General features: G+C 39.5%; 1 pseudogene; it reads right to left on the reverse strand.

Moving 5' to 3' along the window:
* Positions 1-678: 678 nt before the first annotated feature.
* The window catches only part of LOC143127382 (basement membrane-specific heparan sulfate proteoglycan core protein-like), a 19,170-nt pseudogene continuing 1,799 nt past the window's right edge, over positions 679-18,049 (reverse strand).

An 18,049-nucleotide genomic window follows, 5' to 3' on the forward strand; every position in this document is an offset into this window, starting at 1 on the left:
TTTCCTCACAGAAATATCCTGGAAATCGTGCCGAATCCTTAAAGAAGGAGATATTAATCAGAAGTATGGGCTGTGAGATTTATGATTCCTCTTTATTATTATTATCTTGCAGCCATCCTTAGATCTAAGAGCAGTTATTCCCAGCATACCAGATTTCACTGGGATACATTGAATTGCAACATTTGCTATTTTTATGTAAGACTAGATAGAATAACTCTAATGCATGATCTGCAGCAATTTTGTTCTTGCAATACGTACCATCCTGACCTGCAGATGTCCAGCACAAGAGCTCATTGAAACAAACAGGATGTGACATGTCTTGTGTTTATGTGTGAAGCTGCCTGCGCATATTGTACATTTGATAATGCCTTATTTCCTCTATCACACCCTCTGCTATAAAACACCTACACTTAGTCGTAACCACTCACGTTTTCCCACTCACAAACTCACACTTGCATTAACTTGAATTTTTTGGATTTTAGTTTAAATGCTTTAGGAGTAGAAGAGGATTTGTGTGGATAACATCATTACCGTACTGGTCATATGCTTTAAATGTGATAGGTGCATTGTATGAGAATACATTGCATACTGTAGATGCATTGTATTCTCAGCATTTAGTCTACTGCCCTCTGCTGGCCAGTGAAATAAAATACAAGACAAGAACAATAGTGTGTGGATATTTTTAATCAGAATTGTACAATCTAGTTGATGGTTAAATGTCAGTACTTCACAGCCACAGGGACATGCATATCAAATGCAAAAATGGCAAATCAACACCAGTAAACCCTAGGCTAAGCTGAAACACATCGAAACATTTATATGATCGAGAAGTTGCCAGCAATCAATAACCAAAACCATCAGACATATACAGTATGTAAAACCTTATCATTTGGGGGATACATAAGAATTCATTCGGTATGTCTCAGCATTTGTTTGGGTATTTAAATGTATATTCTTTGTCAGACTCCAGTCAAAATCTGTCTGAGGAGTTCCACTCGTGCTTGTACTCCATGGTTTTGAGACGGCATGTCATCGCATTCTTCTTCATGCCCTAGACATGGGAAGGAGAAGATTTTATTTTTACATCCAATTGTTTCTTTTTGTCATTATCCTGAATAAGCCAGTGAGTCTTCATTAGCACAACCTATAATCACCATCAGGCGCGCCTGCAGGTGTACGTCTGTACGCACTGTGCGTACCATCAAGCTACTCAACAACAGAAAATGTCCCTTGTGTGTGTGTGTATTTACACCAAATTGGCCTACCATACCTTCCCAACTATGCACAGTATCCCTTTAGCTGCATGCCATTAGGCTATTTACCATTTTGTATTACGTAAAGTTAGTGAACACGTTATCAAAATTAACGTGCACGCATTTTGTTTGAGCAGGAGAGAGAATACGCACGCAGACACGCAATAGGCTACTTGTTTTCTTTTACTCGGCTATGGTTATCAGCACACAATGTTGAGCTAATTCACTAACTCAATACTCATCATGGATATCACAAGTTTAAACAACGAAAACAGAAAGGATGGAGGCAGCAAAGCTAAGAGTTATTCCAGATGGGCAAGAACAAGGTAGGCAATTGGTGTGCTTGTCAGAACGTTAGACTGCACTAAAGCCAGACGTCACGTTACGCTAGAACAAATGGATGTGCGTACCATAGCATTAATTCCTGCAGGCGCCCCTGATCACCATGAAATGCAAAGTCATGGGACTATATGAGTTTTCTTGAACGTACCCTTGTTTCTAAGGTGACACACATCCACTGAGTTGTATATGCTCAATATAGCTCCATGTGAAGTACACAATATATTGAGAGACTACAGTCTGAAGCCAGTTGATTAATAGCATGTTACCTGTATAATGTAGAGAGTGTATACATGCAATCCTACTATTTACCCGTTTCAGGCCTATAGATAGATAGATAGATCCCGAGGGAAATTTTTGAATGACATTGAAGGATGCTACCAGACATTTCTCATAATCCTCCATTTGAAGTGTGCACACTGAAATCTTAATTTGAAGGGTCTTGTAGTCTTAGGGCAATTCCACGGAAAATTGACTTTTTGTCACATCCATAATGCCAGTGAAATGCCTTGGCATTTGAATGATGTGAATGATAATTCATTGTTTGTGCATTTTTTCTCATGTACATTCTTCAGCCAAAAATAGCAAATGCTGAAATTTCATGTAATCATTCACATCATACCATACCATCACATTTTATTGGCGTTATATGGATGTTACAAAAAAACATAATTTTCCATGGAATTGCCCCTTAACACTTTTTAATATCCTTCTAGCCTAAAACAGAATTTGGACGCCCCATGTAGGGATGCAAAATTGAGGGGTAGTGGTAGGGCGAAGAGCAGAAAAGGTATCAAGCACATTGTAATTGTCTAATATCAGGCACATTAGGAAGTATTTCACAACAACTTACTTGCAGAGGCATGTATTGCAGAGGCATGTTGCAGAGGGTGTTGTGTTGAGATGCTCTCATAGACATCATCTGTAATGCCTACAAAGATAGATTTGTCAGACTAGTACTTGTGAAACAAGTGATCATATTTATCTGACCTTAAAGGTATTTCAGATGCCTGACCTGCTTGCAGTAGTATACACTCTGACTGGGCCCCATTACTTCCTGTAGGCTGACTCTGATCCTGGGTAGATCCATGTATGGTACTTTCCTGCTTTTGACCACTAGAGGGTGACACAGATCTATAAAAGTTCATGAACACAATTAAAAAATAAAACCTTGTATTTAATTGAAATGGATAGGTTTGTATGGTGCTATATCAATGTCAGAACTGAAAGATGATATCTAAATATGAATCTGTGAATTTTAACATTTCATGCACGTAATAACCAAGTGCATGATCAAACCATAGCTGTCAACATTGAGCTTTGAAAATAAGGGAGATTTCCCGGGTTTCTCACGCAGAATACGGGAAAATGTCAACATTCGTCCCCCAACGTTGGAAGGGTTGCAGTATTAGTCCGTTTCATAATTGCAAGCTCGTGCATTGGTCAGCTAAACAATACAACAAAGTAGCCTACTTTATTTACGCCTAACAACAGCCTATATTAATTTGGTCAACTTTATACAGCCCTAGCAAGGCTAAAGTTCTGTAGCCTAATCGATGGCTCTGTGTGTCCCTGTGTCATTCTCTCTCCTGCGCAAACAAAATGTGTGCGTTCCAAGTAGCCAGTGCGTAATTCTTCTTCATAAAGTTGAACAAATGCATTTGGTTATTTTAGAGATTTTAGAGAGAAAATATAAATAGCCTGTCATGCAGTTTATGGGCTTTAGCCTAGTGCAGAGTTGGGAAGTTATGGTAGGCCAACTTGGAGTGAATATACAAACAGGGGAATTCTTTCTCTACTCGTAGCTGAGTGGTAGGCCGATACACACAGCGTTCGGCCGTAGCCTACACTATGCTGAATCGTGCTCTCGTGCATCTTAAATAGTCTCACTGTCGCCTTCAAGCAAGCAAAACGATGCTTTGAAAACATCTGTTTCGTTGAAAGGGCAAGGGTGTAGCAACAGGACAACAGTACAGAGACTGACAAGTCCGATGGTAGAGCTAATGTTATGAGATTGTTAAAATACGGGATATTTACGGGAAAATATTAAAACGGGAAGACAGCGTGAAAAAAGTTAAAATACGTGAGAAACCCGGAAAAAACGGGAGGGTTGACAGCTATGGATCAAACTGTCTGCCATTTTATTATTTTCTTTTCAATTTGATAATTTTCCTTGCGAGCAAAGTGGATTACCTCAGGTTCTTTTTCTATGTGAATGACAATTGTGTGCCCCAGCTTTTGACATCTGGATGCTTGGGGGTGGGCACATGATTTCTGTCAGCAAATACTATACCATATACTCTCCTGGTTTTGTAACCAGGCTGCACACTATGAAATAATTCTCTAGAAAACATATATGGTGGACAAAGAGGAACAAAGTCAGGTTGGCTGAAAGAGAAATATGATTTATCGATCTTATATTAATGATTTGATCTAAAACACTTTGATGAGCATGTACTGTACACTACCGGTCAAAAGCTTGGGGTCACTTAGACATTTCCATTCCACTCCAGAATACCAGCTGTGTTGTTTCTTTAATCAGGGCAACAGTTTTCAGATTAAATTATGTGCTTACATAATTATGACCGCCGCGCAGCGAAGCTGGGCATTGAACTGATTTCATGGGCCCGTTTCAGTTGCCAGTCTTTGGCTAGTTTTGACACTGATGTCAAACCATATGTCAAATATATTATATTATCTGTCTCCATGCCCGTATCTACTATTGAGGACATCGAGTTCATGCCCTCTGTATTTCTTTTTGCTCAGGTTTCGTTTCATCTATTAAGTGAAAATAGGCAAGACAAATATCACAAATATGACACATAGTTGCAGCTGCAATCTGATTTCTCAAAAAGGAGAGCACAGTAACGTGGAAATAGCAGAGTTTGAGGCTGCGGAATTAGGCTACCAATATGGTCCAATTGAAAAAGTTACCAGTAAGCTTTGAAGTAACAAAATGACCAGTATAGTGCAATTGAAGAAGTGTACACACACACACACAGACACACACACACACACAGACACAGACACACACACACTTTATATGGGTCTATAGCTAGCCTATAGTAGACTATTGGTTACAGTTAAACAGTTCACATCCTCCATTATCAGGGACGGATAACTGAATCTGAAGTCTCAATCTGTCCATTTCTTTCCAGAAAACTCACCAGAAGTCATAATTTTATTTGTTATTTTTTTCTAAATTAATTTTATTTTTCTCAAAATTAATTAATTTTCTCAGTTTTTGAAAACCCTGGCAACGACCCTGTCTATCTCAGAAATGGCCATAGGGAATGTTCACTTACGATTGTGTTGTTTGTGTACCCATACCTGCAGAGAGACATGAAACCAGAGACCAACATAAACTTTGAGCTCAGTTTTACTTAAATAAAATATTTCACCTCATTTAGAGATGGACACTTTAGCTTGGCTTTCTTTTACTGCAGTGGCTGGGTGTTTAAAGTGCTCTTACCATTTGGCTTTTTGAAGCGATGGATCAGAAGCAGTATTATTATGAAGCCAAAGAGGATCACCAGTCCAACAACTAGGCCCACAATTACCAGCAAAAATAATCCAGAATGTGGAGCCGACACTGTTAGGACAAGTGAGCAGAGATGTAAAAATCTGGCTTCAGAAAGTAACGGTCCTGCCATGTATTGGTTCTACCTGTGTGAATGGTTGGAACAAAAATGTGGCAAGGCTTTTACTTTATGAAACTGGTCTTTTACACCTCTGCAAGTGAGATACAATTTCTGGTGAATTGTGAGTTTTTGGCATTTATTTTTGCTTCTGTGGGTATTTGAGATTTACCCTTTACTGTGACCCAGCTCTCTGGTGACTCTTCTGTCTCTGGGTTCCTGCACTTATAGAGGCCTTCATGTGACTTTGAGACTGCAGGGATGGCCATCTCTCCTGTGGTGGAGGTCTGCAGGAGTGTCCCATCTTTATAGAAGACAGCACTGATGTGTGATGGCTGGTAGCGATATCTACAGCGCAGAGTCAGAGGATCTCCCTCAGTCACAGGATGGACAGGACTCTCCAGGATCACATCACCATCTGTACAGCACAATGATGACACAAGACCTTGTCACATTGTACAGCACATATATAAAGGGAATTTAGTATTCACTTCAATAATCATTGGTTCAGAAAATTATTGGTGGTGGGGTAGTGCCTAAGGAACAGCACTAACAAGGGCTAGCCAGGACTCTAGAAGCACTTGACCACCAACAAGAAGCACAATAGTGGCATACAAGATCCAATTATTTATACTATCCAGTATCACATAACCAGCTTCATAGTACACAACAGTAAAATAACAGATTACATTTTTACAACAAGTTACAGGAGGCAATGTGTACAAAACATAGGAAGGTAAACTATCAACATCAATACCATGAAATGACTTTCACATACATACAATACCAATGTATACAGTATTGAAATTGTTATATATTTTTTGAGAGCTATATCTGATTGTACTCACTGTGCACTGTGATGTTGACAGGGTTACTTTTCTCGCCAGACTCAGACTGACACCAGTAAACTCCACTGTCTGATGGAGATGCTGAGTTGATGCTGCAGCTGGATCCTGTTTCTGAGGTCCACTCAAGGGGACACGTTTCATGCAGCATTTGATTCGAGAGCCATCTCAGTGTCCATCCAGTTGAGTTCCCGCTCCCCTCACAGCTCAGAGAGAGAGACTCATGAGTAAAATGTTGATTTTCATTGGGATGTACAACCAGAGACGCTTGAGGCGAAAGACCTGAAAATAAATAGTTCAATAAGAGGTATGTGTCAAAAACTCTTTGCAAGACCGTGTGCAGAAAAAGGGCTGAGCTCTGAGCTCTGAGATCAAAACACATCCACAAAGCCACTGTAAAGACTCACCTGTGACCCAGAGAGGCTGAGGATTGCTGAACTATGTGTGATAGGCTGGCTCTCCTCTCTCTGCTCTGCACACATAAACCCCTGTGTGTCTAAGAGCAACAGGGCTGAGAGTGTAGGAGCCTCCAGCTCCTCTGATGTTGTCTGACACCAGCTCTATAGAATATCCTCTGTTTTCATGTATGATATATGTCAACTCAGGCCTGTAGGAGGCAGTCTTGTACCAGTGGAATCTCCAGCCTGTAGTGGAGCCTCTAACTTCACAGCTCAGAGTCACTGAGTCTCCTTCAGTCAGCCAGGGCTGTGGAGGTCCTCTAAGAACTGGCTTTGTTTTTTCTGTTAAGACAATGCCAGATTAAAAAGGAATGAAAAGTGATTTTTTTATCAGATTTGTGATGCTTTTTTAAAGACCAAGTCAAGAGTGTCATAGCTCTTCCTGGTTTGGAACAGCATGTGGAATAAATAGGAGGGCCTTCCCATCTAGAAGGGCCTATAAGACATTGTATAAGCATACAGGCGCTCAAATTGCACCACCAAAATGATTTTACATGTAGACACTCAATTCTATTCAAAACAATACACAATATGGTGCTTTGTAAAGCTAACCATATCCGTACTAAAACCACTAAAAACACACCCCTGACTAATTTTGCCAGTGTTCTCAGCAAGTAAGAGAGTGTTATTCTAAATAATTTGAACTAAATAAAATACATTCACCATCCTTTACTAAATGATTGTCATCACTGAATGAATTTTCAATCAGGGCAATGCAAAATGAGACAATTTAGTTCACATAGTGGACAAATGTCTTTCCTCCTAAATCCCAAATCCCTCTGAGGAAAAACAAAGAGCACAAGAACAAATGTTGATTTTAAATTATACTTTAAAAATACAAACAATACAATAGCCTTTTCTCAGTAAATTAAATCAAGAAATATGAGAATTTAGTGTAAATCACTTATGTGAAATTAAGTGCAATATCTGATATAGGTGTGAGATCTCATTTCTAATATTCCATTCCTGAGGGATGTTCTGAAAGGTGAACTCTGCACTGACAGATAATGAAACTATAACTGAGATCGAGGGGAATCTATACAGTCTACAGTAGAAGATGCATGTTTTGATTAACCACAGGAAAAGCCCATTGTGGTATTTGATTTTTACCCTTTACTGTGGTCCAGCTCTGTGGTGACTCTCCTCTCTCTGGGTTGCTGCACTTATAGAGGCCTTCATGTGACTTTGAGACTGCAGGGATGGTCATCTCTCCTGTGGTGGAGGTCTGCAGGAGTGTCCCATCTTTATAGAAGTCAGCACTGATGTTTGATGGCTGGTAGCGATATCTACAGCGCAGAGTCAGAGGATCTCCCTCAGTCACAGGATGGGCAGGACTCTCCAGAATCACAATACCATCTGTACAGCACAACGGGGTCTTAAGACATTGTCATACTGTCACATTGTCACATTTAGCAATTGCTTAATTTCTTACCGGCCTCAGAAAATGAGTGGTACTTGTTGTAGTGCCTAAGGAACAGGGCTAGTGCTAGCCAGGACTATCTAGAAGCACATGACCAACTTTATAGTACAGAACAGTGACATTACATTATTAGTTACATTATCACATGAGGCAATATGACTAAATATCATCACTGCATCACTGCTTAATTTATGATGGGCAATGTCAACAGAGCTTAAGAAGGAATACCATTAAATCAAATTACTTATATACATACAAATCCAATGTATACAGTATTCACATTTTCATTATACATTTTTGAGGACATTTTTGTCTTTAAAGGAAGAACATCTTCTGAATCATTAAAATCATACAAATTTTGGCAGAAAAATAAATCATGTCTGATTACACTCACCGTGCATTGTGATGTTGACAGGATTACTCTGATCTCCAGACTCAGACTGACACCAGTACACTCCACTGTGTGATCGAAGTGCTGATCTGATGCTGCACCTGAATCCTGCCTCTGAGATCCATTTAAAGGGGCACGATTCTCGCTCCGTCATTCTCGAGAACCATCTCAGTCTCCATCCAGTAGAGTTCCCACTCCCCTCACAGCTCAGGGAGAGAAACTGATATGTAAAATGTTGATTTGTATTGGGACGCCCAACCAGAGAAGCTGGAGGTGAAAGACCTAAACATTAAGAATAAAATAGGAGGCATATGACAAGCACACTTTGCAAGACCCTGTACAGAAAAAAAGAGCAAAGCACAAATTCACTGTAAATAATGAACTCACCTGAGACCCAGAGAGGCTGAGGTTGGCTGAACTCTGTGTGATAGGCTGGCTCTCCTCTCTCTGCTCTGCACACATAAACCCCTGTGTGTCTAAGAGCAGCAGGGCTGAGAGTGTAGGAGCCTCCAGCTCCTCTGATGCTGTCTGAGAGCAGCTCTACTGAATATGCTCTGCTTTCATGAGTCACTTGTGCCAACCCAGGCCTGTAGAGGGCAATCTTGTACCAGTGGAATCTCCAGCCTGTAGTGGAGCCTGTAACCTCACAGCACAGAGTCACTGAGTCTCCTTCAGTCAGCCAGGTCTGCGGAGGTCCTCTAAGAACTGGATTTGGTTTTTCTACGTGTGATAAAAATAAAAAAGTATTTTTATTTATTTAAGTATATAGACCATATATCAATGAAGAAATTATTTTAAAGGTGCACTATACAGGTGCAGGTATTTTTGCTGCCTGTAGAGCTCCCCATAGAGTTACGATATATTTATATTTCACTCTGCCATTAAATAGCTTACTTTTCGTGGCTTGTTCCCCCTGTACACATGAAAATGCTTTTGTTGTGGAGGTGGAGGTGAAGGATTAATAACTATCTCGATAAAGCTATATCTACTGACAAGGTAACGTTTCACGATTCTCTTGAGGTGTCTTCAGGCAGAATGGCAGGAGATTGGGATCTTATATGTAGACACAACACAATGACTCAGGACTCTGACATATTACCATACTTGTCCACAAATAATATTTCAATATTTCCAATGTTGACTTACCATGACATGTCATTTCAGTAGATGGACTTGTAGATGATGTCTGGGGACGGTCCTCTCTCTGTCCAGAGCACTGGTACTGACCAGCCTCTTGTGGGAGTGTGATGGTGATGGTATCACTGTTCCCGTCTGGAACTGGTCTGTTGTCTCTGAACCAGGAATACTGTTGCCAGTCTGAGTACTTTGCTATGTCACACCTCAGAGTAACTAACTCTCCAGAGTAAAAAGGACTCTGGGGTGACACCACCACCACTCTGGCTGTAGGGGGAGCTGTAGGAGCTGTAGGGGGAGCTGTAGGAGCTGTAGGGGGAGCTGTAGGAGCTGTAGGGGGAGCTGTAGGAGAAGAATAAACAAAATGCAACCAAATCTGAATAGCGATGTGATGCGTTGAATATTTTGGTACTATCCAACAACACGGTTATCATAACCACTATCTAACTATCCAACATTTGCATGTTAGGTTTAAGATAGCTTATGGTAGATAGCATAACAATGGTGAAGGACAGGGGCGTAGCCAGGATTATTTTATAGGGGGGGCCAGCTGGGTCCAGATTTTTTATTGGGGTGGCACTTGGGAATCAAAACTACTATTTAAAAACTACTCAAAAAGTTTTGAAGATTAGGATAGCCTATTTTAATAATGGTAATAAATTGTGTAAAGCCAACACTGATACACAGGTCAGTTTGTTGTCAACTCCAAATCATTTTCCATAAAAAGTACATTATGACAATGCACCTTACTTAATCAGTCTTATTCAAATGATGTTAAAGAATAATAAATACTACAAATATTGTATTCAGATATTTAATCTTATACTGATGGCCAAACTATATTTCTTTCTGATATCCACTCTAAGTACTTGGCTGTAAGTAACATGGCTCTGAATTAAGAAATTAACCCTTAGAACCCTAGACTGTTTTAAGGGCTTTTCCACTACCTTTAGTTATAAGCATTTATCCTGGTCATTGTAAGTGCCATTTACACATGCTATATTTTTTTCAGAACAGTCTAGGCTACCCAGATCTGCCACCAATTCATATTAATACTTGCATTGATTTAGTTTTGATTTTTAAATAATACAAAGACAAAAAGCGTATTATACCATTCTTATTTTGAAATGTATCTCTGTCAGCTGGACATGACTTTCATGTATGTGTAGGGCAGACTGTCCTGAATCTGGCAATATAAGAACCATGGTGGAGGGGAGCTTTGGGGCTGAGCAATTTACAGACATGTGGTGTGCGCCTTACAGAAATAAATGCCATTTTTTTATTTAGTAATGAAAAATGCCCTTTCTGCGCTCCATATCTGTGACACGAACTGATCTGACCTGACTGAACCCGAGTTTGCGTGTTCTGTGTGTACACTCATGAAGATTCTAAAACAACTTTTTACTGCATTGTCATGAACAAAGTGAAGGCAAAAAGGTGTTTCTTTGTCGAATAAATTGGGATGCAATGTGAGTCTCGAATTGGATGCCATGCAGGAATTTGCTGGGATCTCAAAACCGCATTATGAACATACTTTGCCATAGAGAAACACATGATAGCGTTGGATTATGAACATGCCTTGCCACTACAACACAAAAACGTGGGGTAAGTGGAGCTATATGAAGTTATTATTTTGATGTCATTTCGTCTGTTTTATAACCCAGAAGGATGTACTTGGTATCAAACGATAGCTCTGTATCCTCCTCTCCTCTTTCATCTGACATACGTGGCATATCTATCCGATCACGGGTTCGTGAGTAGGGCCTAATTCAAACGAGAGTTGGTTTTTGTACATGATGTTATTTTGCAGTCACATTGTCTGTTTTTATAGCCCAGAAGCATCAATATACTTGGTACCAATAGATAGCCCTGTGTCTCCTCTTTCTTCTGATATGCTTGCCATATCTATGCGATCACGGGTTCGCGAGTAATTCAAACGAGAGTAATGTGCGCAGGTAAACTATAAATATGAATCAATTTGATTTAATTTCATTTTTTTTTTCATACTTGATTGCACAGGCAAGAGTTTAGTCTCTTTGGAAAGCCCCACTTCTGCTCTGTCACACAATTAAAGTTTCATCTCGCTGCGATGAACAGTTCTGGAGCAATGTAACAAAGAACTCAGGCAAAAGATCTGCCTGACCAGCTATGACAAGAACCACATGCAGTCAGCAAATTATGTTTTTTATAAAGTAGCCTAGCCTAGGCCCTATTAGCCTATACTTTTATTGGAGTCATGATGCCTAATATGCTTGCATTTCGCCTGAATTTTATCGAAATATTTTTGTAACAGTGTTATCGCGGGCATCCGATTATTTCTGATCAGCCCCACACGTCAATGTCAGAGCCTACCTAAGGACAGCCCAACGCAGCTCACTTGGCTATGATTCGTGCACATTCTAATCTTATTAGCATTAATGTTCTAACTCATAATCAACTCACCTGTTGCTACTGAGGTTAAGTAGTAGTCTACTGTCAAGTGTTTTTAACAGATGACTTGAATTGTCCCGCTGCTGCTGCTGCTGCACTAAGCCTACTCACGATGTGATCAGGCTACACTTCCTGACTGGGCCAATGGTCGTAGATAGAGTGCAGTAATTGGTTCAGTCCCTGCTTTGCAAAGTGTTGGCAAAGAGCCGTCGAAAACGGCAGCAATTATTTTTTTCTTTTTTACTTTTCACTGAACGGAGCTGGGGGGGCAAGCAGGGTGGCCAAGCTTTGACCAGTGGTGGCCGTGGCCCCCCCTGGCCACCACGTAGCTCCGCCCCTGGTGAAGGATTTGTCCAGTTTATGTATTAAACAAGGGCCCCTACAAAAGGGGACTGTGTAATACCTTTTAGGCGCACCACATTTGGACAAACTGTTTTGTTAGTAAAGGGAAATAAATATTAGAATAGCCTGCACCCCACAATAAGGGACTGTCCCTCATACATTCATTTTAAAAATCATTTAAAATTATGGCTTTTAGAAACCCAAAGCTGTCTCACATATTTCACTATCACATGTTCTTATAGTATGTATTTAGTCTTGACTGTTGTTAGTGTTTGTCTTGCCTCTCAAACTATGAGGGTGTTGTATGCTTGTTACTTGGGGCACAGTCATGGCCTACTGGTTAGGGCTTTGGGCTTGTAACCGGAGGGTTGATCCCCGACCAGTAGGAACGGCTGAAGTGCCCTTGAGCGACATAACCTTGAGCAAGGCACCTAACCCCTCACTGCTTCCCGAGCGCCGCTGTAGCAGGCAGCTCACTGCGTCGGGATTAGTGTGTGCTTCACCTCACTGTGTGTTCACTATGTGCTAAGTGTGTTTCACTAATTCACGGATTGGGATAAATGCAGAGACCAAATTTCCCGCACACGATCAAAAGAGTATATATATATATATATATATATATATATATATATATATATATATATATATATATATATATATATATATTAGGGCTGTCAAAATAACTGATTAATTTCGATTAATTAATTTGAGAAAAAATAACTGATTAAAGAAAATAACGCAGATTAATCGATTCCGTATGACCTTGCTTTGACCCCAAGCCATTGTAGTCAGTAACCATTAGACTGTAAAATGAAGGAGAGAGAAGAAAATGTGCTGACTAGATCATTGATTGGAACATTTACTTTTAAACAACGGCCTGATGGTGTTGATAAAAATAAAGTGTTGATTAAAATAAAGTCCTTTGCAATGTCTGCAGCAAGGAATTTGCATATCACCGGAGTTCATCAACTCTAAAGTCGCACATCAATGCAAAGAAATAGTGTTGAAATTGAGGGAAGTGTTCATTTATTTTCATTGTGTCCCCTAGGTTATATCTGTGGCCTAAAATAGCTACCTTGTATGTGAAAAACAACTTCTTCCCGAAGCACTTTTGAATTTATTTCCTCAGCATATTAGGTCATATCATAGATTATTATGGCCATTATTAAAATAATAATAAAAGAGTTTTTGAACTTTAATGTCACTAATGCTGATTATTCAATGATTTATTTGAATTTAAAAATGTTAAATACTTTCACAGCAAAAATTATATATGCGATTAATTTAGATTAATTAATCACAGAGTATGTAATTAATTAGATTAATTTTTTAATCGATTGACAGCCCTAATATATATATATATATATATATATATATATATATATATATATATATATATATATATATATATATATATATATATACTTTATACAATCCATGGAGTATATACATATATATATACAAATATATACTTTATGTTATTATGTTTGTTTATGTATTTGCCTAAGGACAATAGATGAAAATTAGCTATATGGTGCTAACTCTAGCATATTTACATTGTGTACAGATATCCATTAATATGCACTGTCCCTATCTAAATAAACAATTCAATAATACAAAAAATTTGCATTTTTATATTCATATTTCACATTCATATTGCATTTATTTCGAAGAATCTAAAATATGGTGATTATTGGAAAAAGAAAACACACAACACACAGCACTGTTTTCCACTTCCACAGAAGGCAAAGTACCTCTCAACTCACCAAGATACTCACCTTTTGTTTGTTCAGTGATAACACATGAACTGAGGGCTGAGAGAGAGAGAGAGAGAGGTAAAAAAGTCAATACACAACAAACCCATGGCACTGCTACACTGGGCGTACTTGGTGAACACCACCGCGTAACTTCCATGCTCATGTTTATAGTGCAACCGGAACGTTTTCAGACCCTTTCAAGTTTTCCACATTTTGTTTTGTTTCAGACTCATCTTAAAATGGATTCAATTCAGTTTTTTTTCAATGTATCAATCTACACACAATACTCCAACATTTTAAAAAAGTAGGTTTCGAGTGTTTTGTAAAATTATAAAAAACTAGATGTACCGCAGAGCGGTACAAAATATGACCGCCGCCCAGTCCAGCACATTTTTTCCACAAAAAGAAATCACGCTGAAAGGCCTATATGATTCTAACTGTCTCTCATTATCCACACTCAATTCTCACTGGTATCTGCTAGACAACAAGTACCAAAACATGATTAGTTCATAGATTTCACATGTAAAATTAATTTTATACAACCCCACCTCCATCTTGCCTGTTCATAATTCTGAGAAATTCTTGATTGTTTGTGTTATGTTTATGTTATGTGTGTGGGTGTGTGTGTATGTGAGTGTGTGTGTGTGTGTGGGTGTGTGTGTGTGTGTGTGTGTGCGTGCTTGTGTGTGTGCCTGCGTATGTGCCCGTACATATGTCTACTGTGTGAGTATGTGTCATACGTATGATTACTGTGAATGTATGTGTGTGTGTGTGTGTGTGTGTGTATCTGTTTGTGCACATGTGTGCACATGAAATGGGTTAACATGACCCCTGGAGGCAAACATACGGAAAAAAATGGTCATCCTAGGCTCTACAGTTCTCAAGATATTCACAGAGAACTGTGTCTGCCCTACCCTCCTTTCGGGGGGTCCAGTCCAGCGGGGGGGCTACAGATCAAAACGAAAAATGACGGTTCCATGCTATCCATGTGGGGGTACATGCCCACCAAGTTTTGTGTACCCCAGTCTTTCAGTGTCCCGGGAATCCTTGTTGGTGTACGTCACTAAATGTACACATAAATTATTTTATTGTAAGGCCCCCCATGAACGAAAGTACACAAAACTTGGCATGCATTCGGAGGGTGTCATAATGATCCTACACTTTTAATTTTGTGCAGTTTTGACCTTGTCAGCCAGAGATATTGTGATGAAAACACCTAATTTTTTGCTTTTTAATTTTTAACTAGGTGGCGCTATACATGAAATAAGTGGTAATGGGATGAGTTGACATGCCCCCTTAAGACCAACATACATAAAAAAGGTGGACCTCCTTGGCCCTATGGTTCTCGAGATATTCACAGAAAACTGTCTCCGGCCACCTACAGGCCAGTTGGTGTATAATAACATAAATTAATTTATTGTGTGGCCCCCCATGAACGGAATTCCACAAAATTTGGCGTGCATACAGAGGGTGTCATAATGATCCTACACTTCCAATTTCCAAGGTCACAGATACCTTCAATTACAACACCTCATTTTTACTTTTTTGTGTTTAACTAGGTGGCGCTATACATGAAATGAGTGGATATGGAATGGGTTGACATGGCCCCTTGAGATCAACATACAAAAACAAATGGTCCTCCTAAACCCTACGGTTTTCGGGATATTCACAGAAAACTGTGTCTGCCCTACCCTCCTTTCGGGGGGTCCAGTCCAGCGGGGGGGCTACAGATCAAAACGAAAAACGATGGTTCCATGCTATCCATGTGGGGTTACATGCCCACCAAGTTTCGTGTACCCCGGTCTTTCAGTGTCCCGGGACTCATTGACGGAAATTTGGGCATGCGAAAAAGAAAAAAAAAAGAAAAAAGAAAAAAAAATTCTGACTAAACCTATATGACCGCCGCTTCGCTGCGCGGCGGTCATAATAAAAGACTGAGATATTTCCTTGACATAAGTATTCAGACCCTTCATTATGACACTTGCAACTGAGCTCTGGTGCATCCTACTTCTATCAATGGTCCTTGAGATGCTTCTACAACTTGATTGGAGTCCACCTATGCCTAAATTAATTCATTGGACATCATTAAGAGAGGCACACATCTCTGTATATAAGGTCTCACAAATGATAATGTATGTCAGAGTGAAAACCAAGCCACGAGGTCGAGAGAATTGTCCGTAGACCTGCAAGACAGGGTTGTGTGAAGACACAGATCTGGGGAAGGATACAAGAAAATATCGGTAGCATTGAAAGCACCCACGGCAGCCTCCATTATTCTCAAATGGAAAAGTTTGGAACAACCAACAGTCTTCCTTAATCTGGCCGCTCAGCCAACAGGTAGGTCAGACAGGTAACCAAGGACTCAATGATCACTATGAATGAGATCCAGAGTTCCTTTGAGAGTTCCTCTCAATTTATTAAAAATTTTAAAAATTAAAATGAGAGCACGATTTAGTAAAAAGAGTGAACTATTTAGTAAAACGTGTGCAGAATTTATTCAATCCTGCACACAATTTATTAAATAGAGAGCACAATTCAGTCAAATGAGTGCACAATTTAGTAAAATGTGTGCACGATTTAGTAAAATGTGCACACATTTTAGTTAAATGAGTGAACATTTTCTAGATATACTGTATACCATAAAAAATGTTGCAATGACCCCTCTAGGGTTCCGTAAGAAACAAGCACCATTAAATCTAAAAACTAAGGTTTTGTAGCAAAAACGTGCTGATTCACCAGGTGCAACACCCAACCGGGTCTGTGTAGATACCATTACATTAACAATAGCGGCGGATGAGGTGCAAATCCCACAAGGCAAACAATAATTTTGAGCAATCATGTGTGTCGGAGTGGACCAGCCTATCCTTCAAATTATGGGATCAAGAATGCATGAATAATGGTAGATTTGGTTGATTGATTACAACATTTTATTTTGGATCAAAAGATAACTTAGACCTTGGACTACTACTTTGTCCAGTTGAAACTTCCTCTCTGATGAAATTACAACAGAAAACTGAACTGAACTGAACTGAATCTGGAATAGGAATTGCAAGTTGTGCAAACAAATGCTTATTAAGTGTAGTGCACTTACAGTAGTGCATAATACTGAGAATTCCTATTTCACCAAACTACTGTAGGTCATTACATGTAAATTATACTGTGTTTATTAAACACAACCCATGTATTGGTGCTAACCAGGGTTGGGTAGTAACGGATTACATGTAATCTGGATTACGTAATCAGATTACAAAAATCAAGTAACTATAATCAGCCCAGATTACAATAAAAATATGGTGTAATCAGATTACAGTTACATTGTTGGGGATTACCCTTGAGTAAGGCACCTAACCCCTCATTGATCCCCGAGCGCCGTTGTAGCAGACAGCTCACTGCTCCGGGTATGTGTGTGCTTCACCTCACTGTGTGCTCATTGTGTGCTTCACCTCACTGTGTGTTCACTGTGCTTCACTAATTCGCAGATTGGGAGACCAAATTTCCCTCACGGGATCAAAAGAGTATCTATACTTACTTACTAACTTATTTACTATTGGGGCAGGTCTCTCGGCACACTGCCTGATCTTTTCCTCCTAATCTTAATGTAGCCTCTTGTTTTAGTGTTACCGTTTACTTTGAGAAAGTCACCAGGTCCCCCTGGTTGAAAAACATCCCAAAGGAATAATTTTCTCACCCCCACAATTGAAATGGACATGGTGTCATTCAATCTCAGGCCATGTCCCTGGGTCAAAAAAATCCAGCAAAAGCTAAATTTATTGTCCAGGTGTGCCCTTATAAAGGTTAAGCTGAGTTGTGCATGTTTGGAGAATAGTGATCCATGATCACATCCATGATGACTAAGTGATCAATTTTTGGATGGGGAAAATTTCAACCACCAAAATACCACCCCCAAAGTGGAGAATAGCTATAGAAATGTATTAGTTTTGGGTGTTTTTCAGACAATGGGACCTGGTGACCTCAAAGTAAATGGTAACACTAAAACAAGGGGCTACATTAAGATTTTTGGAAGAAAAGATCAGTTAATTCA

Source organism: Alosa pseudoharengus, unplaced genomic scaffold, assembly GCF_046254945.1.
Source record: "Alosa pseudoharengus isolate Yale_2024_CS ecotype anadromous, Long Island Sound unplaced genomic scaffold, YU_APseudo_1.1 YU_APseudo_1.1_scf_17, whole genome shotgun sequence".
NCBI classification, from domain to species: Eukaryota; Metazoa; Chordata; class Actinopteri; order Clupeiformes; family Clupeidae; genus Alosa; species Alosa pseudoharengus.